The sequence below is a fragment of the Saccopteryx leptura genome, chromosome 7 (assembly GCF_036850995.1).
Source record: "Saccopteryx leptura isolate mSacLep1 chromosome 7, mSacLep1_pri_phased_curated, whole genome shotgun sequence".
NCBI classification, from domain to species: Eukaryota; Metazoa; Chordata; class Mammalia; order Chiroptera; family Emballonuridae; genus Saccopteryx; species Saccopteryx leptura.
The window spans coordinates 44,844,506-44,868,082 of record NC_089509.1 but is presented as its reverse complement, the minus strand read 5'-3'; the positions used below and the strand labels follow the sequence as shown (position 1 = coordinate 44,868,082).

Sequence of the window (23,577 nt, the reverse complement as noted above, 5' to 3'; positions counted from 1 at the left end):
GAGAAATGTGAAATCATTGAGAATACAAATGCTTTTTAAATGCCACCTGTTTATATTTGGTTTTACCTGAAGTGCTATTACTGACAATGAGTTGTCTGGTTGAAGAGAGCAGTAGTGTGGAGAGATGACAAGAAGTTAAGGTCCTGGTAAATCCTCTCTTTAAAAGACTGTGCTTGCTTGCTTGCTTGCTTGCTTGCTTGATTTATTTATTTATTTATTTATTTATTGTATTTTTCTGAAGCTAGAAACGGGGAGAGACAGTCAGACAGACTCCCGCATGCGCCCGACAGGGATCCACCCGGCACGCCCACCAGGGGCGATGCTCTGCCCACCAGGGGCGATGCTCTGCCCACCAGGGGGCGATGCTCTGCCCCTCCGCGGCGTCGCTCTGCCGCTACCAGAGCCACTCTAGCGCCTGGGGCAGAGGCCAAGGAGCCATCCCCAGCGCCCGGGCCATCTTTGCTCCAGTGGAGCCTCGGCTGCGGGAGGGGAAGAGAGAGACAGAGAGGAAGGAGAGGGGGAGGGGTGGAGAAGCAGATGGACGCTTCTCCTGTATTTATTTATTTTTGCTTTTGCTTTTGCTTTGTTCTAGTACTTATTGCAAGTACTCTTATGGGAAACTTCACCTTGTTTTAAGTTATGATTTGACAAATTAGTGGTTTTAAATTGAGAAACTGTCATTTGCTTTATTTCTAGACTTCTGTTGGAAGGCTATAGAGTCATCACTTTGTAACATACTGAGTTTCTCTGGTGTAGATAATAAGCTTCTGATTATTAATTCTAACAGCAGGCATTAAATTAATTAACAGCAGGTAGTATTGAGTTAGAAGTCTACCTAACCTACCATAAAGCCCTGTGAGGTCTCCAAAGCCAAATGGTGCCAGTGTATAAAACCTTAGCATTGATTATCTTGCTTTTGTTGATCAAAAAATTACAGTCATAATAAAAATTGATGGTTTTGTATTGGTGAGTCTATAAAACTTTTTGGTTCTTCCAGTTCAATAAGTATATGAGCACTTTATTTCAAAGTCAGTCATTTGTAAATTTTTAAGGGAAGAGGCTCTAGCTTTTTTATTATTTTCAGTGTATCTTAGCATGGATTACTGTGGTAGGAGTCATTGCGACTACTGCCTCTACAGCCTCTGTGAACATTCAAGAACGAAGCACATTTGTTATTTTACTACATACTCGTTTAGATCTACAGCTGAAGCATTCATGGAGTTTGATGCATCAAGAATACTGCTTGGAATTGGAACCCATACCTACTCAAGTTGCATGTTTTCCTTTCTTTTTCTACCTTTGATATCTTCCTCCATGAAATCAGAAAACAACAGTTAATTTAGATATCTAGTCTCTTACTTTAAAGCTTGTTGCATGTATAAGTATCTAAACTGACTGGGCCTTTTTTTAGCTGACAAAACTGTTTAACAAAATTTCTATTAATGTTATATAATGTCTTTTATTTATCTGCCCATGTTAAACTGCAGTGGCAGTCTTCTGTCAGATATACCATGTTACATGCTTAGTTAAAACTTGCTGTTAAAGTTTGCTCATCTTTTTTTCTTACAACATAATAAGAAACGAAAAAAAACTGATAAAAAAAAAGAGGTTACCAAGGGTTAGGACTTTAAAATTGTTAGTAAAATATTTTTTTTTCTATTTTCTGTTGAGGTTTTAGTTATAAAAGTACATGAAATAAAGCACTTCTACCCAGCTGAACAAAGTAAAACAAATTGAAAACTTTAAATACAGGCAGTATTGACGCAGCCTAAAGAGATTAAACTGAGATCTCCCCAAACCCAAGACTGTTTCCCTTATGAACACTATGATGCATGAAGGATTCCATGATAATATAAACCTTTTTCCCACCAAATATAAACGTGAAAATTATGTGAGGATAATATAATTCCTCTCCAAATTTGAAGCAGTTTTCCTGAAATGAACATATCTGACTCAACACCAGTGTTTTTTACACTTCTAAAAATTAGAGAAACTAATATTTTAAATATTTAGTAGGATCATTTACAGTTCAATCCTTTATGGTTTCAGAAATGCCTAGTTGCACTATCTAATATAGTAGCTACATGTGGCTATTTAAATTTAACTTAAAATAATTAAAATTAAATAATATTTAAAAGGTAGTTCCTTAGTCACACTAACCATATTACCAGTGCTCAGTAGCCACATTTGGCTGTGGGCTAGGTATTGGACAGCACAGATACCAAACATTTATTTTTTTCATTGTGGAAAGTTTTCTTGTGCAGCACTGGATAGACAGAGTATTCCATTAGTGGTAGAGCACGTGTTCACCCCCACTGTACAGTTTTCTGTTGTTACAAGTATGCTCCTTCCCTCCTAAAGAAGTATTGCTTATCAAAGCCTGTGCTTTTTTTTCCCTATTATATTTTCCCAAGTAATAATAATAATTTTTTTTAAATAGTCAGGATTTGAAATAATTAGATGATGACAGAAGCAGGTTTAGATTTTTAAATTTATTTATGTATTTATTTTAGAGAGAGAAGAAGAGAGAGAGAGAGAGAAGTATCAACTTGTTCCACTTCCCGTATTTATGCATTCATTGATTGACTCTTGGAGGTGCCCTGACTGGGAATTGAACCTGCAACCTTGCATATTGGAAAGATGCTCTAACCAACTGAAGTATCTGGCTAGGAATAGCATGTTTTGAGTTTTATAAAGCTTAAATGTATGTGCCAAGTTATGTAGTTATGGTATTTTAAAAAAAGAATGATAGACACTGACTTTCCATTGTCCCACTCAAGATAGAAACACTGGCAGAGCCTATAAGTAGCATCTGATGTATGAGATTATTTTTCATATCTTAGTTTAAGAAATAATTTTTAATTGTATAACCACACCTTAAAGCATATTATTCTATGTTTAGATTGAGTGATGTGATAATAAGCAGGTAGATTTATTTTTCTGTTCATTTATTTTTTTAATCTTTTTAATAAGCAAGATAAGGATAAATATCCTATGTATATATTGGAACATATGTAGTATTAAGTAAAGGTTAAGATTTTATGCTAAAATGGATTACCTAAGGAAAGACTTTTTCTGTTTTGTGGTGGAGGAGGAAGAAAAATATAGATAGTTACATACTAATTACTGAAAAAATACTCATATAATGGTATCCATGACTTAAAATTTCCCCCCCACAGTTTAACTTTAGCAGGTGTTTTCTGAGACTAAATAGAGCTGAGTTTTACTCTGTGTACATCTACTAAAATGGTGACTTGTAGAGAAATAGCACATAAGCAATATATTAGTTGAATTACATTTTTATAAAATGTAGTATTACTTTTTATTTGTATATTTGGAATATATAGCCTAGTTTCAAAATGATTTTTAAAAATTACTTATCCCTGCCTGACCTGTGGTGGCACAGTGGATAAAGTGTCGACCTGGAACACTGAGGTTGCCGGTTCGAAACCCTGCACTTGTCTGGTCAGGGCACATACGGGAGTTGATGCTTCCTGCTCCTTTCCCCCCTTTCTCTCTCTCTCTCTCTCTCCCTCTCTCTCTCTCTCTCACACACACACACACACACACACACACACACATTCTCTCTAAAATGAATAAATTAACAACATTACTTATCCCTTTAAAAGCCACTGAAGATTTGTCTGCTTTTAACTTTTAGCGTCATTTTAATTTCATGTATTTTTTTTTGTCCTGCATTTGCAAGTACCCAGTAAGCCATCTGTAAAAGTTACTACCGTGATGAAGGAATGCCTTTACTATTTTTTTATACTATAAGATTTAAGGCTTTAAATAAAATATTGTCTTAAACTGTAGATTGTCTTAATTATCCTTTCTTTTTTCCTGCAAATAAAATATGAAATGGAACATTTACTTTTATCTGCAACTGTTTATTCAGTTCAGTTTTATTTCATTACAAATGCTTGTTTGAATGCAACTACAATATTTGAAGAAATTAGTACCTATTTTAATTACAGAGTTTTAGAAAAAGTATAATGCTTCTCCAAAAAACTTTGTGTATCAACACTTGACTGTCACAGACTGTTTTTTTTTTTTTGTTTTTTTTTAGGGGAAATGAGAAGTCGTGTTGCTTGTTGTATGTGCTTTGACCCGGCAAGGCCAGGGTTTCAAACCAGTGACCTCAGCAACACTACAGGCCAGGCATCATAGACTGTTTTTGCGTAGATTAAAGTTGAGAACATACCGCAAGGAAGTAGTTCCTTGAAGGCAGGTCTTTGGATATACTGAGAAATGTACTTGACCTATACAGGGGCTTGGGTAATTTTAGAGAGAATGTTTCCGGTCTTCTCTTCTCTGATTCCTCATTTAATCCTTCCATGCATCATTTAAAGCTAACACATTATCCTTCATACAAATCTTTTCTCTTTTGCCTTCAATTAGTATATTTTTTTATTTCTTGTACTTAAACAAAATACCACACAGTTCTCTTGCTTCCCATGGGTCTTATTTATGCAGTGTGTCCATAAAGTCATGGTGCACTTTTGACCGGTCACAGGAAAGCAACAAAAGACGATAGAAATGTGAAATCTGCACCAAATAAAAGGAAAACTCTCCCAGTTTCATACCTATTCAGTGCAGTTCAATGTGAGCTCACGCACAGATTTTTTTAGGGCTCCTTAGGTAGCTATCCCGTAGAGCCTCTACAGACTCGTCACTGACTGATGGCCTACCAGAACGGGGTTTCTCCACCAAACTGCCGGTTTCCTTCAACTGCTTATCCCACTGAGTAATGTTATTCTTATGTGGTGGCGCTTTGTTATAAACGTGCCGAATTCACGTTGAACTTTGGTCACGGATACATATTTAACAAGCCACAGAACACACTGAACTTTCCTCTGTACCGTCCACATCTCGACTGGCATGGCTGTGGGCTGCTCCACTGTATACACGGTGTTACGTCATCATCTGTGCACGTGCACACGTTGCCACATCATTCTACAGAAACTGGGAGGGTTTTCCTTTTATTTGGTGCAGATTTCACATTTCTATCGTCTTTTGTTGCTTTCCTGTGACCGGTCAAAAGTGCACCATGACTTTACCTACACACTGTAGGTATCCTCAATTTCTGCTGGCTAAGTATTTTTGATCCTTTATATTCATTCCCTGTGTGAATTCACCCACACTCTTAGCTTGAATTGTACTTTTTTATATGACTGATTTAAAAACCTTGGACTATTCTGAATTGCAGTTTATACCTGTTGTGATATATCTCTATTTGAGTAGCCTGTGGTAACACTGGACTCACTATCCAAACTAAAAGTCACACCCCACCATGGAAAGTTTCTTTCATTGTGTTCCTGGCGACTGAGAACCTTTGAGGTTATTTTACATTCTCATCTATACTTGTTCCTATACTTACTTTAGCATCAAGTCTTCTTTTTTGCCGATGTATGTTGGGTTTCCCATCCCCTCTGCACTTCCATCTTCACTATCCAAATCCTCATTATCTCACACTGGTAATTTGCCCACTTTTTTTTAATTTTTTTATTTTTCTGAAGCTGGAAACGGGGAGAGACCGTCAGACAGACTCCCGCATGCGCCCGACCGGGATCCACCCAGCACGCCCACCAGGGGCGACGCTCTGCCCACCAGGGGGCGATGCTCTGCCCCTCCGGGGCATCGCTCTGCCGCGACCAGAGCCACTCTAGCGCCTGGGGCAGAGGCCAAGGAGCCATCCCCAGCGCCCGGCCATCTTTGCTCCAATGGAGCCTTGGCTGCGGGAGGGGAAGAGAGAGACAGAGAGGAAGGAGGGGGGGGGGTGGAGAAGCAAATGGGCGCTTCTCCTATATGCCCTGGCCAGGAATTGAACCCGGGTCCCCCGCGCGCCAGGCCGATGCTCTACCGCTGAGCCAACCGGCCAGGGCCAATTTGCCCACTTTTACAGCACCCCTGCCTGGCTCTTCTTTTTTTTTTTTAAGCTTCCTAAACTTTCCCTGCAGTGAGTTTTTAAAATGTATAAATTATCATGGCACATCTTCCTTAATAATAACTGTAAGAATTTTTACTTATACTTTCCTCTGGGCATAGTGTTAGATGTAGTAGGAAATCGCTAAGTATTGATAATTGTTGGCTTCTTCATTCAGCAGCTATTTACTGAGTAATTACTGGGTTCCAAGTACCATACTAGTGCTCCAGTTATCTCCTCTCATGCAGCTTGCAGCTAAGAATATTTTCTAGTGGTACAGGAAGGCTTCTCTGAGGAGGTGGCATTTACTATGAGACCTGAGTGAAGTGAGTGAGCCAGTTCTATGTAAAGATATGGGGAACAGTTGCTCCGGGCTGAGAGAACAGCAAGTGTCAAGGTGCTGAAGAGGAACAAGTTTGTATATTTCGGGAATATCAGAAAGGCTGAAACATATTAGTAAGAGAGTACCAGGAGATGTAGTCAGGAGACCAGGTGACAGAAGGCCTAATAGGCCATGGTAAGTATTGTGGATTTTATCCTAAGTGATGAGTAATCCATTGAACAGTTTTGGGTTAAAGAGTTATGTGAGCTGATATATTTGTCACAAAGTTCAGAATAGAAGAAGAGAGCAATATAATGGCAATATAAGAAAGTATTATCTTGAATTAGTGCAGAAACAAGCAGTAGTATGTGTTTTAGAGCAGTGGTCCCCAACCCCCGGGCCGCAGACCGATACCGGTCCGTGGGCCATTTGGTACCGGTCTGCAGAGAAAGAATAAATAACTTACATTATTTCCGTTTTATTTATATTTAAGTCTGAACAATGTTTTATTTTTAAAAAATGACCAGATTCCCTCTGTTACATCCATCTAAGACTCACTCTTGATGCTTGTCTCGGTCACGTGATACATTTATCCATCCCACCCTAAAGGCCAGTCCGTGAAAATATTTTCTGACATTAAACCGGTTCGTGGCCCAAAAAAGGTTGGGGACCACTGTTTTAGAGTTCAAGACAGAAGGAGGAAAACTCGTTGGCAGGGTGGACTGGATGGAAGGTGTGTGGTACAAGAAAGGAACGAAGGAAAATTCAATTCTGAATGCTTAGATAAGTCGTGTATCCTTCCTCATCTATTTTCCTTGAGTATATAATAAGAAATGTCTCTTTTCTGTATATTTGAAGGAATTATACATGAGAGCCCATTGTGAATCTTAAACATTGTAGTATTGTGTTACTTTTTAACACTAAACAGTTAAAAGCTTACCTTAAATCATACCTTGTTAATTAAGAATTTCTAAAAGCTTAGATTTTTTTACAGAAATAATAACTCTAAATCATATATGGCTTAGGAAATACTTCAATTTATTACTTCCCTTGGGTTTATAGTATATGGTTTTTCCCAATAGTTTTGTCACTATTCGCAAGGATTACTATGAAGCAGTATTTCCTGTTAATTGATAATAAGTAGATCACATTTCAGCCATAAGCTGAGCTGCTAATGTAATAACAGAGAGAAAAGTATAAACAGTACCTGTCTTTTGTTGGTAGTATATTTAAGACACTCTAATTCTCTTCTTGTAAATATTTGCAAACAAATGAAACTAGCCCAAAGGTCCTATCGTTCATTTACTAATATACTTACTTATTACGTTAACCTTGAGTGTTGCTGTATAAAAAAAATAATCTATCACACTATAATAAATAATAACCTATAAATAAACTTCAAATATTTTATGTTTATTTGTATTGTGCTAATTGTACTTTTTCTGACAACTTGATGTTAGATTAAATATGACTTACGGCATAAAGAAGACACATTCTAAACAAACTTTTTAGCTTATGAAGTTACTTACTCAAGTATGATTCAGCTGGATTCTATTTCTGTTTCCCTATTGCAGGTTTCTCAACAGTGATGTCACAAGATTGACCACATTGATCACAGTAAGACTAAATGATAATAAGCTTTTAAAGATATTTTGTTTTTGCTGAGAATGAGAATTTAGAAAATATTTATAATTTTAGAGTATAACTTTTTTCAGTGGCAAATTGAATGTTTCTATTTTCAATGAATTACATCTCATACTTCTAGTTATTAAACACTTTAAAAATATTTCTTTATATCATTTAAAAACATTTAAAATTAAAATTACTTTAAACTTATAACTGAAATTATATTAACAATTTTAGTGTGAATCATAATTTGAACATCATCTCTTTTAGTTTTAGCTTTTACTAAAAAAGTGGCAAAATACTTATGGTGATTCCACAGTAGGAAAAAAATTATAAAAATAATATGGTATGATACTAGAATCACTTATTAAGGCAAGATTGATAACAGCCTGAAAGCATTCTTTGGCTTCTTAAACTTTTTATTGATATTTATATAAATGATTTTAAATAGGCTTCCAAAAATTAAGAATTTCAGAAAGTTGGAGAATTGTTGAAAAATTATTGTTCTTTTAAGTAAGTGATACTTTTCCTCTTTAATTTTAAGGTGTTACTTTCTACTGTGTGTAAGGAAATGTGTTAGAGAAAAACTTTATTTAAGGTCTTGATCCACCTTATTATAATAATCTAGTAAATTCTCAGTTATAGTACTAAGATTTTATAGCATTTTTGAAAAATCTTTTTAAATAAGACATCAATTTTGAGTAAATCATTAACCAATTAATCTGCTTCTTTAATTCTCTTTTAGTTGTTTATTAAGTATAGCAGCAGTAATCACCAGAAATGTAAATTTATGTATAGATAATTTTTGTATTTATGTTTTAACATTTTTTTGTAAGGCTGTTTATTTGGTAAGTTTAGCATTTTTTAGAAGCTAGAGAGATATTTTATTGTATTTTTCAAGGCTTTTTCATTATCATTGAGACTACAGTTGTTTATGTCATGTTTGTTAATTTCCCTAAGGGGAGCATTTTAGCTGTTTCTGATATGTAGCTCTTTGCTAGTTTTTTTTCTTAATCAGTACTTAATTGCCCTGATAGCTTACAACAAAATATTAATATATTTATGTAGTAACATTTTCTTTTGTAGTAACATTTTGTTTAGCATCTAGTGCTTTTACAATCAAGGGAGTTTAAAAGAGTAGCACTGGATGAAAAAGATGTTTATTAATATTTTTAAATTTATAAGTGCTGACTCTCACAATTCATTTTTAGAGTAATAGAGTAATTTAACTTCAGAAATTTCAGAAAGAGATGTGTTGTTCAAGATTATAAGATGTCAAATAAGTTAAAGACTAAAAGAATAGAAACTCTGACTTTGTGATAATGTCTGAGTCATGAGGCTTTCTTCATCCTCCTGAGTGAGGGAGAGGGTAGATTTACATACTGATTTAAACTGAGGGTGCTACTGAGAGAGTAGTTCAGATGGTGAGCATGGGGCTGGGATAAAGTGAGGTCAAGGAATGGCTGATGTATTCAGAGAAAATGGAAGAGTTAAGGAACTAACTAATCAGAGGTAGAGAAGCTGGTAAAATGAGATGTTCAAGGTAGAGCTAAAAGAGTAGAATGTTGTGGTTAGAGGGGAAAATTGTAGATTATTTCAGTGCTGAAGCTGTAGTGAGTATTTATATTTTATATAATGTGCACTCTTTATATTGTTTTTCTCAGAAATTTTCAGAACTCAAGAAAATTCCTATTTTCCCCCGTATGATAAAAATCCACAGAAATATCAAAATTTTCTAAATGATCTTTCTTCTTCCTAGCCATCATTAATTCCATTGCAGTTTATATATGATCTCAGTTTAATCTTATTAAGGCATTAAAACTGGTAAACATTCTTTTATTTCTCTTCTTGAAGACATTTAGTGACTTTCCATTTCCTACAGATCAAGTGCAGACTACCTTGATGTTCAGAATCCCTCATCAGTTTAGCTCTCACACATTTGCCAGCCAAATATCCTACTATTTAAGACAAAGAATCCTAAGCCGTACCCAGTGTGAACTACATGCGCTACCTTGAATAGACATTTTGTTTACATACTTGCATTTATGCCATTCCCTTTTTCTAGAATATTCTTTTTTCGTTTTAGGTTTTTTTTTCTTCTGATAAAATCAGACCTCCTTTCTATTGCCCCTTCCACATGTAATTATCCTCTGAGACCTTCCCTAATTATCCTAATTGAAAGTGATTCTGTCTGTCTAGTAGTTTGGCCATGCTTAATTTTTATTATTCCTATATTACTTGACTACATGTATGCCCCTGAATTTTGCATATTTTAATACATATTTTCCAATGTACTTAGCAAGTGAGTATTAAGGAAATGTTTTCTGGTAATCTAAATACCCCAGAAAGAGCTAAATTAATTAGTATCATTAGTTTTCTTATATTAATATTAAAATAAGAGTATTAATACATGAAGATCCAAAATTGAACTATGAGAAACAGGGTGGATAGGAAAAGCATAGGTTTGATAACCAGAGAGGTTTCAAGTCCTGGTGCCACTGTACACTAGGAACGTGACCTTCGGCAAGTCAGTCAACCTCTTTGTGCCTCTGTATCCTCACCTGTAAAATGATGTATTACATATATTTTAAAGTACTGACTGTATAAATTCCAGCAAGAAAGCTGATTAGTTAGATCTGTTGATTTAATGTGCTTTTATTTGGGAAAATGGGGCCTCAGACCTACTGGAATGCCAACATTTTAAAAGGCCAGAATGAACGTTAGAACAGTCTGGGCTATGCTGCATCCCCCATGAGAAAGCCAAGGTCCAGGAAGTGTGAAAGGAAGTAATATGCGTAAGGGTAAAGAATATGAACTGTGGTCAGAGAAACCTGTTAAGTTTGAGCTGTGAAATTTATATAGCTGTTGTGATCTTGAGTAAATTACATAATCTAAGATCCAGTTTTCTCCTCACTAAAGAAGAGATAATATTAAATCTAAGGAATGTGAATATTAGATGAAATAATGCTTTATTTTATTTTTATACAGGTTTTTTTTTTTTTTTTTTTTTTTTTTTTGCATTTTTCTGAAGCTGGAAACAGGGAGAGACAGTCAGACAGACTCCCGCATGCGCCCGACCGGGATCCACCCGGCACGCCCACCAGGGGGCAACGCTCTGCCCATCCTGGGCATTGCCATGTTGCGACCAGAGCCACTCTGGCACCTGAGGCAGAGGCCACAGAGCCATTCCCAGCGCCCGGGCCATCTTTGCTCCAATGGAGCCTTGGCTGCGGGAGGGGAAGAGAGAGACAGAGAGGAAGGCGTGGCGGAGGGGTGGAGAAGCAAATGGGCGCTTCTCCTGTGTGCCCTGGCCGGGAATCGAACCCGGGTCCTCCGCACGCTAGGGCGACGCTCTACTGCTGAGCCAACCGGCCAGGGCCTATTTTTATACAGTTTTTAAAAGATTTTTTATTGATTGATTTTATTTTTTTACAATTTTTTTATTAAGAGGAGAGAGAAAGAGAGAAATGAGGGTGAAGGAGCGGAAAGGAAGAAATGAGGGTGAAGGAGCGGGAAGGAAGCATCAACTCATAGTAGTTGCTTCCTGTATGTGCCTTGACCGGGCAAACCCAAGGTTTTGAACCAGTGACCTCAGCGTTCCAGGTCTATGCTTTATCTACTACACCACCACAGGTCAGGCTTGATGCTTTATAGCACAGCACAGAGGCTGATACATACTAAATTATTATTACTACATTTTAAATGAGAGGAAGAGAAATAATGAGACAGACTCACGTATGTTCCCTGACCAGGATTTACCAGTAGCCCTTGTCTGGGGCTGATGCTCAAGTCAACCAAGCTATCCTCAGCACCTTAGGCCGACACTTGGACCAGTCACGCTATCCTCAGTGTCCAGTGCTGATGCTGGAACCAATTGAGCCACTGGCTGTGAGAGGGAAAGAAAGAAAAAATAGGGAGAGGGAGGGGAAGAGAAGCATGTAGTAGCTTCTCATATGTGCCCCGACTGGGGATTGAACCTGGGATGTTCACATGCTGGGCTGATGCTCTATACACTGAACCAACCAGCCAGGGCCCTAATACTAAATTCTTTTATCTATCTATCTATCTATCTATCTTATCTATCATTATCATTATAGTGTGAGATCTTGGCCTAAACCTGGTTTTGCTTTATTTCATTATAATTAAAAATTTTTTAAATTGATTTTTAGAAAGAGAGGACGGAGAGAAAGACAAAAACATGGATTTGTTGTTCCACTTATGTATGCATTCTTTGATTAATCCTTGTATGTGCCCTGAGGATTGCATCTGCAAACTTAGCATATTGAGAGTCATATTGAGTGGATGCTCTCACCAACTGAGCTACCCAGCCAAGGCTTCATCAGAATTTTTACTATTCTGTTTTGTTATCTCCTCTCACTTGATTGAAAATCTTTCAGCATTTATAAGAGGCACATAAAAAAACTCAAGAGATTTTTTCTTCTAAAATCTTCTCAAATTCTGCCTTCTCTATGAGTATTCATGCAATGTCACTTACATGCATGTTTGTTTTATAAGTAATTTCATTAACATAATGGCTATATTTTATTTTTAAATATTTTTATTTAATGTTTTACTACATACTTAATCTGTCACAAAGCAACTTTTAAAATAAAGTGGCTTTTCCATTTTTTATTAAACTTTCCTTTTTCCTCTTAGAGTTTTTTTATATTACTTAAACTTGATAAGATTAATCTCTACCAATAGAAATATTTAATTGAAATTTATCCTGGCCAGGTAGCTCAGTTGGTTAGGCAGTGTTTTTCAACCAGTGTGCCGTGGCACACTAGGGTGCCGTGAGACATGGTCAGGTGTGAGTATAAATACATTTAGAAACTATATTATTAACTATATGTATAATATGTACTGTGTTAGAGTGTCATTTTATGTCATTTTGGTAGGTGGTGTGCCCCAGGATTTTGTAAATGTAAAAAATGTGCCGTGGCTCAAAAAGGTTGAAAATCACTGGGTTAGAGTGTCATCCTGATATGTCAAGGATGGGAGTTTGATCCCCAGTCAGAATATGTGTAAGAATCAACCAATGAATGCATGGATGGGTGCAACAACAATTTGATGTTTCTCTCTCTTTTTCTCCTTTCGTCTCTCTCAAAAATCAATACGTAAAATAAATTTTAAAAAAGAATCAACCTATGAATGCATAAATAAATGCAACAATAAATCAATGTTTCTCTTTCCCTTCTCTCTCTAAATCAGTCATAAATTGAACTTTTTTTTGTGATAAAGAGAGAGCCAGAGAGAGGGACAGATAGGGACAGACAGACAAGAAGGGAGAGAGATGAGAAGCATCAATTCTTTGTTGTGGCTCCTTAGCTTTCGCTAACTGCTTTCTCTAATGTACCTTGACCCAGGGGGGTATAGCAGATCGAGTGACCCCTTCCTCAATCCAGTGACTTTGGGGTTCAAGCCAATGACCATGAGGTCATTTTTATGATCCCATGCTCAAACCAGTGACCCCGTGCTCAAGCCGGATGAGCCTGTGCTCAAGCCAATAACCTTGGGATTTCTAACCTGGGTCCAATGTGTCCCAGTCCAATGCTCTATCCACTGCACCACTACCTGGTCAGGTTATCTGGACTTCTTTAATGTGACAGAAATAAACTTCTGTCTTGTAATCTGCTGAGTTTTTTGCTTTGTATTACTCATGGTCAAAACCAATCCTGATACAGCAAGATAATTTGACAAAGAAAGTTTATGCCATTATTAACATGTTTGATTTGTTTGTATTTCATTTATGTTACTTGAGTTCTGCTGTCACTTTTGATGGCTTAAATTTTAGGAGAAGAATAGAAAAGGGAATGATTTATTTTATCCAGGAGTGGAGATTAGGGAAACTTATACAGAGAAGGAAATTTTTGAAATATAAATTAGAAGGGAATCCAGAAAAAGGAACTAGGCATATACAGTGGAAAGGACATTATGTCCAGGGACACGCAAATATTTTAGTCCAGTATGGTTAAAATTTAAAATTTGAGAAGCGTCCATCTGCTTCTCCACCTTCTCCCTCTCCTTCCTCTCTGTCTCTCTCTTCCCCTCCAGCAGCCAAGGCTCTATTGGAGCAAAGTTGGCCTGAGTGCTGAGAATGGCTCCATGGCTTCCACCTCAGGCACTAGAATGGCTCTGGTTGCAGCGGAGCAATGCCCCAAATGGGCAGAGCGTCATGCCCTAGTGGGCATGCTGGGTGGATCCCAGTCTGGTGCATGCAGTCTGTCTCTCTGCTTCCCCACTGCTCACTTCAGAAAAGGATGAAAAAATAAAATAAAATTTGAGAAAATAAATGAGCCAAAAGGTTAGATGTTGTAGGAATTTATGAACCAAGAGCTAGGTACCTATTGAAGACTTCTTTGAAATTAAATATTTTAATATTACTTATGTTTTTTTATTAAGTATTTAACAGTATTTTTATACAAGTGTTGAGGAAGGAAGAAAAAACTAATATTTATTCACTGCTTTTTAAGAGGTTGAGTGCTTGCTATTTGAGACTTCAACAATTTTAGAAGTCATATTATTATATTTTATAGATGACTAAACCGAGTCTCAGAAAGGTTAAGTGTCTTCCCAGTGTGTTCTATTGATAGTTAAATCATTATTTGGAAAGTAAAAATTCAACCATGTTCAGAACAAGTCTGGTATGTATTATCTGACCTTTATTTTTCTACTTTTCTAATACCAAAAGTAGAGTTATAGTCAAATTTAAAATATCTTTGGACAATATAAGAACAGGGATCAAGCCATGAGTATAAGCACACCTCGGAGATACTGTGGGTCTGCTGCCAAACCGCTTCAGTAAAGTGAGTCATGCGAACTTTTGATTTCCCAGTGCATATTAAAAGTTATGTTTACATTATACTGTAGTTTAAGGGTGCAATAGCATTATGTCTAAAAAACCCAATGTACATAACTTAATTGAAAAATACTGTATTACTAAAAAAAGCTAACCATTATCTAAGCCTTTAGGGAGTCCTAATATTTTTGCTAGTGATGATTCTTGACCTAGTGACACAAAAGATCAGAATCACAGCTCATTATAACAAATATTAATAGTAGTAGAAAAGTTGAAATATTGCAAGAATGGCCAAAATGTGACAGAAACATGAAGTGAGCAAGTGCTCTTGGGAAAGTGGCTCAGCGTAGGCTTGCCACAAACCTTCAATTTGTAAATAAAGAATAGCTGTGAAACGCAATAAAGCAGAATGCAATAAAATGAAGTAAAAATCTATCCAGACATCTCTTTTAAAATAAATTTTATTATTATTTATTTTAAAGATTGAAGGAGACAGAGAGAGAAACATCAATTTACTGATCTACATATTTATTTTATTTATTCATTGGTTGATTCTTGTATGTGCTTTGACTGGGGATTGAATCCATAACCTTGGCATTTTGGGATGATGCTCTAACCAACTGAACTACCCAGCTAGAGCCTATATAGATATTTTCAAGTAGTACATTTAAAATATGAAATTTAGCCTGACCAGGTGGTGGTGCAGTGGATAGAGCGTCGGACTGGGATGCGGAGACCCAGGTTCAAGACCCCGAGGTCGCCAGCTTGAGTGCGGGCTCATCTGGTTTGAGCAAAAGCTCACCAACTTGGACCCAAGGTTGCTGGGTCAAGCAAGGGGTTACTCGGTCTGCTGTAGCCCCATGGTAAAGGCACATATAGGAAAGCAATCAATGAACAACTAAGATGTTGCAACAAAAAACTGATGATTGATGCTTCTCATCTCTCTCCATTCCTGTCTGTCTGTCCCTATCTATCCCTCTCTCTGACTTTCTCTCTGTCTCTGTTAAAAAAAAAGAAATTAAAAATTTGTATACTGTAGATTTATAAAGTATGTCTTAAACATTTTGTTTTCCAGAGTCTGAATTGTGAATAGTTTATTCAAATTAGTATGTGGTAGCTATTTAAGTTACTTCATACAGATCAATTTTTATTGCTATTCCTAAGTGTATATTTGCATAAAAGAAACCTCTGTTCACCCCTACTATATCTCTCCCAAAAGTTGTACTATTTTAACATTAATGTAGCTAAAAGCATGCATGGTGTTCGCTGTATGAGTGACTACAGATATAAATGACACTAATGCTGTAGAAACCCAGCTAAACTTCTTTAAATGAGTGAAAGTGTGCAGTTTTACACACTCATTTGATTTAGAGATTAGTTCTTATCTGAAGTTCTAAATGAGTGACTATTTAATAAAGCTGCCTCAGAAAGAAAAAAGACAATAAACTTAACAGTCTAGAAGTAATTATAGAAGCATGAGAAAATATAGTTTTCTACTTTTTTGTTTATTTTTTATTTCTCCAGCTTTAATTTTTATACTTATTATAATTATTATTTATAAAATAATACTTTTATGCTTTTTCATTTTACAGTATATAAATGGATAACATTGTATATATTTCTCTGAGCGCTTGTAGAAATGGTTTTGTGGGCTAGATTAATCAAAATAGCAAAAATATAAATGTTGGGTTGTAGGGTACAAATACTTAGAATTTTAATAGCTACTGTCAAATTATACACTAAAAACGTTATATGGATTTACATTCTTTTTTTTTATTAATTGAATTTATTGAGATGACATTGGTTTTCAAAACCACACAGTTTCAAGTGTAGAACTCAGTGTTATTCCATCTACACACTGTTTTGTGTCCCACCCACCCCAGCAAAGTCTCTTTTCATCCCTGTATTTCCCCACTCTTCCCACCCCCATCTTGTCTTCACCCCACTTCCCCCCTGGCTATTTCCACACTGTATCTGTGTCTGTGTGTTGTGTATAGATGACTGTAGGCTAATCCCCTCACCTTCTTTTATCCAGCCCCCTCCCCCCTTCCATGTGTACATGCCTGTTTGTATTTTGTTCATCAGTTTATTGTTTTCATTAGATTCCACATTTAAGTGAGAACATATGGTATTTGTCTTTCTCTGTCTGCTTTATTTCACTTAGCATAATAATATCCAGGTCCATCCATGCTGTTGCAAAAGGTAAGATTTCCTTGTTTTTTAAAGGCCATGCAGTATTCCATTGTGTAAGTGTACGACAGCTTTTTTATCCATTCCTCTACTGATAAATTCTTGGGCTGTTTGCAGATCTTTCTATTGTAAATAATGCTGCAGTGAACATGGTGGTGCACATATTCTTTCAAATCAGTGTTTCCTGATTCTTAGGATATATTCTAAGAGGTGGGATGGCTGGGTCTAAAGCAAATCCGTTTTTAATTTTTGAGGAAATGCCACACTGATTTCCACAGTTGGCTGCATGAGCCTGCATTCCCACCAATAATGCACGAGGGTTCCATTTTCTGTACATTCTTGTTACCACTTGTTGTTTATTGATTTGTTGAAGATAGTCATTCTGGCAGGTGTGAGGTGATATCACATTATGATTTTAATTGGCATCTCTCTGATGGTTAGGGATGTTGAGTGTTTTGGGGGGTAGGAGAAAAAGAGAGAGAGAGAGAGAGAGAGAGAGAGAGAGAGAGAGAGAAAGGTACATCCACTCACTGCTCTATTTAGTTGTGCATTGATTACTTCTCATATGTGCCTTGACTGGGGATTAAACTGCCAACCTCAGAACTGAGCTGGCAACCCTGGGCTTGAGCCAGCAATCTTGAGCCAGTGACCTTGGGCTCAAGCTAGCAACCCTAGGGTCGAGCTGAGGACTCCGATCTCAAGTCAGAGACCCCAGGCCTAAACTGGTGACCTTGGAATTGAGCCACTGACCTCAGGTTTCTAACCAGTGACCTTGGCATTCTGGGTCACCACTTGCCACTGTGCCATCATCCATTAGGTCACAGTGAGCATTTTTTCATATGTCTATTTGCTATTTTTTCCCTATATTTAAAAATATTTTTTAGATTTTAGTTTATTGATTTTTAGAGGGTTGGGGGAGAGAGAAAGAAAGAAGAAAAAAGAAGGGGGGGGGGGAGAAGCCGGAAGCATCAACCTGTAAACTTGTAGTAGTTGCTTCCCATATGTGCCTTGACCAGGCAAACCCAGGGTTTTGAACCAGTGACCTCAGCATTCCAGGTCAACGCTTTTTCCACTGGGCCACCACAGGTCAGGCTCTATTGGCTAGCTGTATATCCTTTTTGGAGAATTGTTTATTCAGGTCTTTTGCCTATTTAATTGGATTGTTGGTCTTCTGGAGTTGAGTTTTATAAGTTTTTTATAAATTTTAGATACTAACCTTTTATCAGATATATCAGTAAATATGTTCTCCCATTTGGTGGGTTGTCTTTTCATTTTGTTGATGGCTTCTTCTACTTTTCAGTTTTCTACTTTGTTTTGGTGCTTATTTTCTTTTTCCTTTTTCATGAGAGAGAGGAAGTGGGAGGTGGGAGAAAGAGCGAGAGGGAGAAGTATTAACTTGTTGTTCCACCTAGTTGTGCTCCCATTGATTGCTTCTCGTACAGGCCCTTAACAGGGCTGGAATCAGCAACTTTAGGGTTGAGCCAGCATCCTTGCCATCCAGCTGGTGCCCTCAGGACTGAGCAGGCAACCCTGGGATTGAGCCAGTGAACTTGGTGCTCCAGGATGACACTCTGTCTACTGTACCACCAGCTAGGAAAATTGGTGTTTTTATTTATTGTAATCAGCAAGGCGTGTAGCACCTAAACTAAGTAAATATTTTCTGAAATTTAACCTTATGAGACATCATTTTTTTCCTCTCACACTTTCTAAAACACTAAAGCACACATCTGTGAGATGTACATTACAGAAATGTTATTCACATATTAGCTAAAATACAAGTATAGTCTGCAGAAACTGTTTTAGAGATGAGAAGAGTGGTATAGACTGAGCTATGGGATTTTGATATTTGACTTTTTCTTTGTTTTGTGTAAATATATAAAGAAAAACTGGAGGAGAAAAGATTTTGATAAAAATGGAAAAATTCTTATTGTGTAGCATCAAAAGGATACCCAAGTTAGCATGTCATAGTTCTTAAAAATTTGAATGCATTAAAAAACATTACATCGCCCAGGCCGGTTGGCTCAGCGGTAGAGCGTCGGCCTGGCGTGCGGGGGACCCGGGTTCGATTCCCGGCCAGGGCACATAGGAGAAGCGCCCATTTGCTTCTCCACCCCCACCCCCTCCTTCCTCTCTGTCTCTCTCTTCCCCTCCCGCAGCCGGGGCTCCATTGGAGCAGAGATGGCCCGGGCGCTGGGGATGGCTCCTTGGCCTCTGCCCCAGGCACTAGAGTGGCTCTGGTTGCGGCAGAGTGACGCCCCAGAGGGGCAGAGCATTGCCCCCTGGTGGGCAGAGCATCGCCCCTGGTGGGCGTGCCGGGTGGATCCCGGTCGGGGGCATGCGGGAGTCTGTCTGACTGTCTCTCCCCTTTTCCAGCTTCAGAAAAATAAAGAAAAAACAAACAAACATTACATCAATTGTTATATTTCCATCATAATATAAGATAGTACATGTAAACTTTTACACGTGCAAAGTATGCCATTTGTTTTGTGAATAGCACATCTGATGCTTGCAATTTTATCCTCTGATTTTTCTTTTTTCTCAGAAGAAAGAACTCTTCAACTTTTGTTCATAAAATTCATGATTTTTTTCCTCTTTATTTCCCTTACCATTGAATATTCCTATGTGTCTTTTTAAATTCTGGTTGTTTTATATTTTCAGTGTCAATTTTATGGAAAGGATATTTGAGAAAATGTACACAATTGGTATGAAACTCAAATGTCACAGCTCTCCTTAAATGCAACCCCCCATGAAATTTCTCAATCCTCTTGAACTTGAAATTATTCTTCCCATCATGTCTGCCTTTCTAGTATCTGTTATTTTTATTATAGTATTGTTCCTTAATACTGAGTCTTAGGACCTGAGTAGTAGAGGGAGTTTGCTATAAGAATTTACAAATTTATATATTAATATAAAAGAAATTAATATAACTTGTATCATTTGGGATGCTTATCTTACAACCATTTACTATCATATACTTTCAGGGCTATGATTATGTTTAATTATGTCAGTCTAATGAGTAAAGAACAAAACTAGATTTGATAGTGTACAAATGCTTCGTTTGTACCAAGTGAAGGCTAGATGACATCATACTGAGCTAGAAACAGTGGGAATAGTACATCATTCAGGGACTACTAGACTCTAAAATAGGCATGCCAAATGCAAATATATTTGGAAATAATGGTTAAATAGCAGTCAGCACCATAATTTATATTGAATATGATAATTTCATTTTAGCAAAAATATGATAATTTGAAATCTTAGATTTGTAGCTTTTATGTGTGTACTTTGTAAATTTGTTTTGGTTCTATATGTGAATAAGATCTGGAAGTAAGGTGAAGTTTCTTCATTTTTTTTTTTTAGGTGAGAGGAGGGGAAATAGTGAGTCAGACTCTTGCATGTACTCTGACTGGGATCTACCCAGCAACCCCATCTGGGGCCAGTGCTTGAGTACTGAGCTATTTTTAGCACCTGCAGCTGATGTGCTCAAATAGAGCTATTTTCAGCATCTGGGGCCACACTGGAACCAATCCAGCCACTGGCTGTGGGAGGGGAAGACGGAGAGAAGTGGGGAGGGAGAGGGGAGAAGCAGATAGTTGCTTCTCCTTTTGACTGGGAATTAAACCTGGGATGTCCATAGGCTGGACTGATGCTCTGTGCACTGAGCCACCGGCCAGGGCAGAAGGGTATATTCTTTTTTTTTTTTGAAGCTGGAAATGGGGAGAGACAGTCAGACAGACTCCCGCATGCGCCCGACCGGGATCCACCCGGCACGCCCACCAGGGGCGATGCTCTGCCCACCAGGGGGCGATGCTCTTCCCCTCCGGGGCGTTGCTCTGCCATGACCAGAGCCACTCCAGTGCCTGGGGCAGAGGCCAAGGAGCCATCCCCAGCGCCTGGGCCATCTCTGCTCCAATGGAGCCCCGGCTGCGGGAGGGGAAGAGAGAAACAGAGAGGAAGGAGGGGGGTGGGGGTGGAGAAGCAAATGGGCGCTTCTCCTATGTGCCCTGGCCGGGAATCGAACCCGGGTCCCCCACACGCCAGGCCGACGCTCTACTGCTGAGCCAACCGGCCAGGGTCCAGAAGGGTATATTCTTATCCGTAGTTGTACAGTTGTCCCTCGCCATATTGTGGTTCACTTTTCGCAGTCTCACTGTATCGCGGATTTTTAAGTTGTATATATCTAATTTTGTATCACGGATATTTCACTATATCATGTGATTTTGCGGTATATAGGTATTTTAATATATTTATTATTTTAATTATTTTTTCAGTAAAATAGGAATTTTCTAGCTTAAAATATTGAAAATAGCCTGACTAGGTGGTGGCGCAGTGGATAGAGTGTCGGACTGGGATGCGAGGACCCAGGTTTGAAACTCTGAGGTTGCCAACTTGAGCTCAGGTTCATCTGGTTTGATCAAGGCTGACCAGCTTGAGCCCAAGTTGGCTCAGCAAGGGATCACTCGTTTTGCTGTAGCCCCCCAGTCAAGGCAAATATGAAAAAGTAATCATTGAACAACTAAGGTGTCACAGTGAAGAATTGATGCTTCTCATCTCTTTCCCTTCCTGCCTGTCTGTCCCTCTCTCTGTCTCTGTCACACACAAAAATTGAAAACAATATAAAAATATTCATTAAAACATATTAAAAGTATTAAATTATCTTCATCGTTCAAGTTGTATTATATTCACTGGTGAATATCCATATAGAATTTTATATGTTGTTAAAATTACATAGGTTTAAGAACGTAGAAAGTGTTTAAGAGCATAGGAAGTGTTTATAAGTGTGGGAAAGGTTAATAACAGTGTAGAAAGGTTAATAAGAGTGTGGGGAGGGCTTATAAAGCCTTAAAAGTATATATAAATAAAATAAATATAAGGTCGCTACTTCGCAGATTTTTGCCTATTGCGGGGGGTTCTGGAACCTAACCCTCGCGATAGATGAGGGACCACTGAATTTTTTGTATGGCCAGTAGTCGTGGCCATTACGACCAGGCACATGCAGGTTCACATTAAATTTGGTCAGACGGTAAAGAAACTGCGGAGCTGAAAACTGGTGGGCCATTCCTTTTATTCTAGCCTTGTACTCGGCCAGCGAGTAAACACAAACACACAGAGAGCTCCAAAACCCACTCACTCAGTGCTCACAAAGCTACTGACACATCTGGGTTTTCCTAGAATCAAAGGGCCCCACCAGTCTCATCAGAGCTCGCAAGAGCCCTCACCTCTGTTCCACATCTGCTTCTTTCTGCACAAACTCAGCACAAACTGGCTTCTCCTTCAGCACCCCACCATCTTGGCTGCTTCTCTTCAAAAACATGGCCTCCACTTCCTCCTTCTTCTTCTCTTAAAACTTTTTGGCATGAAACCCCTCCTCCAGCACACATTAGCATAAGAAAGTCCCTTCCCAAGCAGGATGGTATCTAATTAGCAGTATCACTTGGCAGTATCATTCATGTGGGATATAACACAAATTTTACAAACTTATTTGCCTGACACGTTTCTATGTATTTCAGTAATATAATAATTCAATTTTAATTAATATGTGCTCATACAACATTTTTTCATCCTACGGGTATATACATAAGTTAAGTTTCAGAAATATTCTTTTTTTGCCTGACCTGTGGTGGCGCAGTGGATAAAGCATTGACCTGGAAATGCTGAGGTCGCCAGTTGGAAACCCTGGGCTTGCCTGGTCAAGGCACATATGGGAGTTGATGCTTCCAGCTCCTCCTCCCTTCTCTCTCTCTGTCTCTCTCTCCTCTCTAAAAATGAAAAAAAAAAAATTCATTTTTTGAAAAAAATATAGACTCATTAGGACTTTATGTTTCCCATCTGCGAATCTCTTATATTTCTATGTTTTTTGCTGTTTTTTTTTCTGTTTTATTGAATTTATTGGGGTGGCATGGGTTAATAAAATGACAAGTTTCATGTGTACAATTCTATAATACGTCATCTGTGTACTCTATTGTACGTTCATCACTCCAAGTCAGATTTCCTTCCACCATTCTTTACCCTTCCATACCCTCTTCTGCTGCCCCAACCCCTTCATAAATATTCTTACAGAGCCCTTATTTGCCTTATGGGATGACTTCGTGTTCCATTGTTTCACCTAGTAGTTTCTAAAGTCCTTACAATCTGCTAAAAGGGTAGATAATGTTTTATTCATTCTTGCATTCTCCTTAAAGTCTGTTACAGTGCTTTGTACCCAATAGTGGCACAGTACATATTTATGCAATAAACTGGCCTATGCTGGTGAGCCTCTTAGTGTATTGATAATCTGTCAGATTGAATTAGAATGGATAAATATAAAGAAAACATGTATACATTTTAAGAATTTGAAATTCATAGATGTTAACAAATTCCTTTTTTTTTTATTTTTTATTTTTCTGAAGTGAGAAGCAGGGAGGCAGTCAGACAGACACCTACATGCGTCTGACCGGGACCCACCTGGCATGACCACCAGGCGGCGATGCTCTGCCCATCTGGTGCGTTGCTCCACTGCAACAGGAGCCATCCTCAGTGGCTGGGGTGGAGGCCATGGATCCATCATCAGTGCTTGGGCCAACTTTGCTCCCCTGGAGCCTTGGCTGCGGGAAGGGAAGAGAGAGATAGAGAGAAAGGAGAGGGGGAAGGGTGAGAAACAGATGGGTGTTTCTCCTATGTTCCCTGACCGGGAATCAAACCCAGGACTTCCACATACTGGGCCAACGCTATACC

The 23,577-nt window shown here is 38.1% G+C and overlaps 1 protein-coding gene and 1 long non-coding RNA gene across 6 annotated transcripts in view; one reads left to right on the top strand and one right to left on the bottom strand.

Moving 5' to 3' along the window:
* Positions 1-23,577, top strand: part of BAZ2B (bromodomain adjacent to zinc finger domain 2B) — a 457,412-nt gene that overhangs the window by 208,087 nt on the left and 225,748 nt on the right. For 4 of the 5 annotated variants that reach the window (XM_066346467.1, XM_066346468.1, XM_066346471.1 and 1 more), the window contains one exon: positions 7,823-7,865. The exons of the other annotated variant lie outside the window; for it this stretch is intronic. The gene's annotated coding sequence lies outside the window, so the exon portion shown is untranslated. The remainder of the gene's footprint in view (positions 1-7,822; positions 7,866-23,577) is intronic. 5 annotated transcript variants of the gene reach the window in all.
* LOC136378965 (uncharacterized) overlaps positions 1-23,577 on the bottom strand; it is a 339,755-nt gene that overhangs the window by 269,308 nt on the left and 46,870 nt on the right. The gene's annotated exons all lie outside the window — the stretch shown is intronic.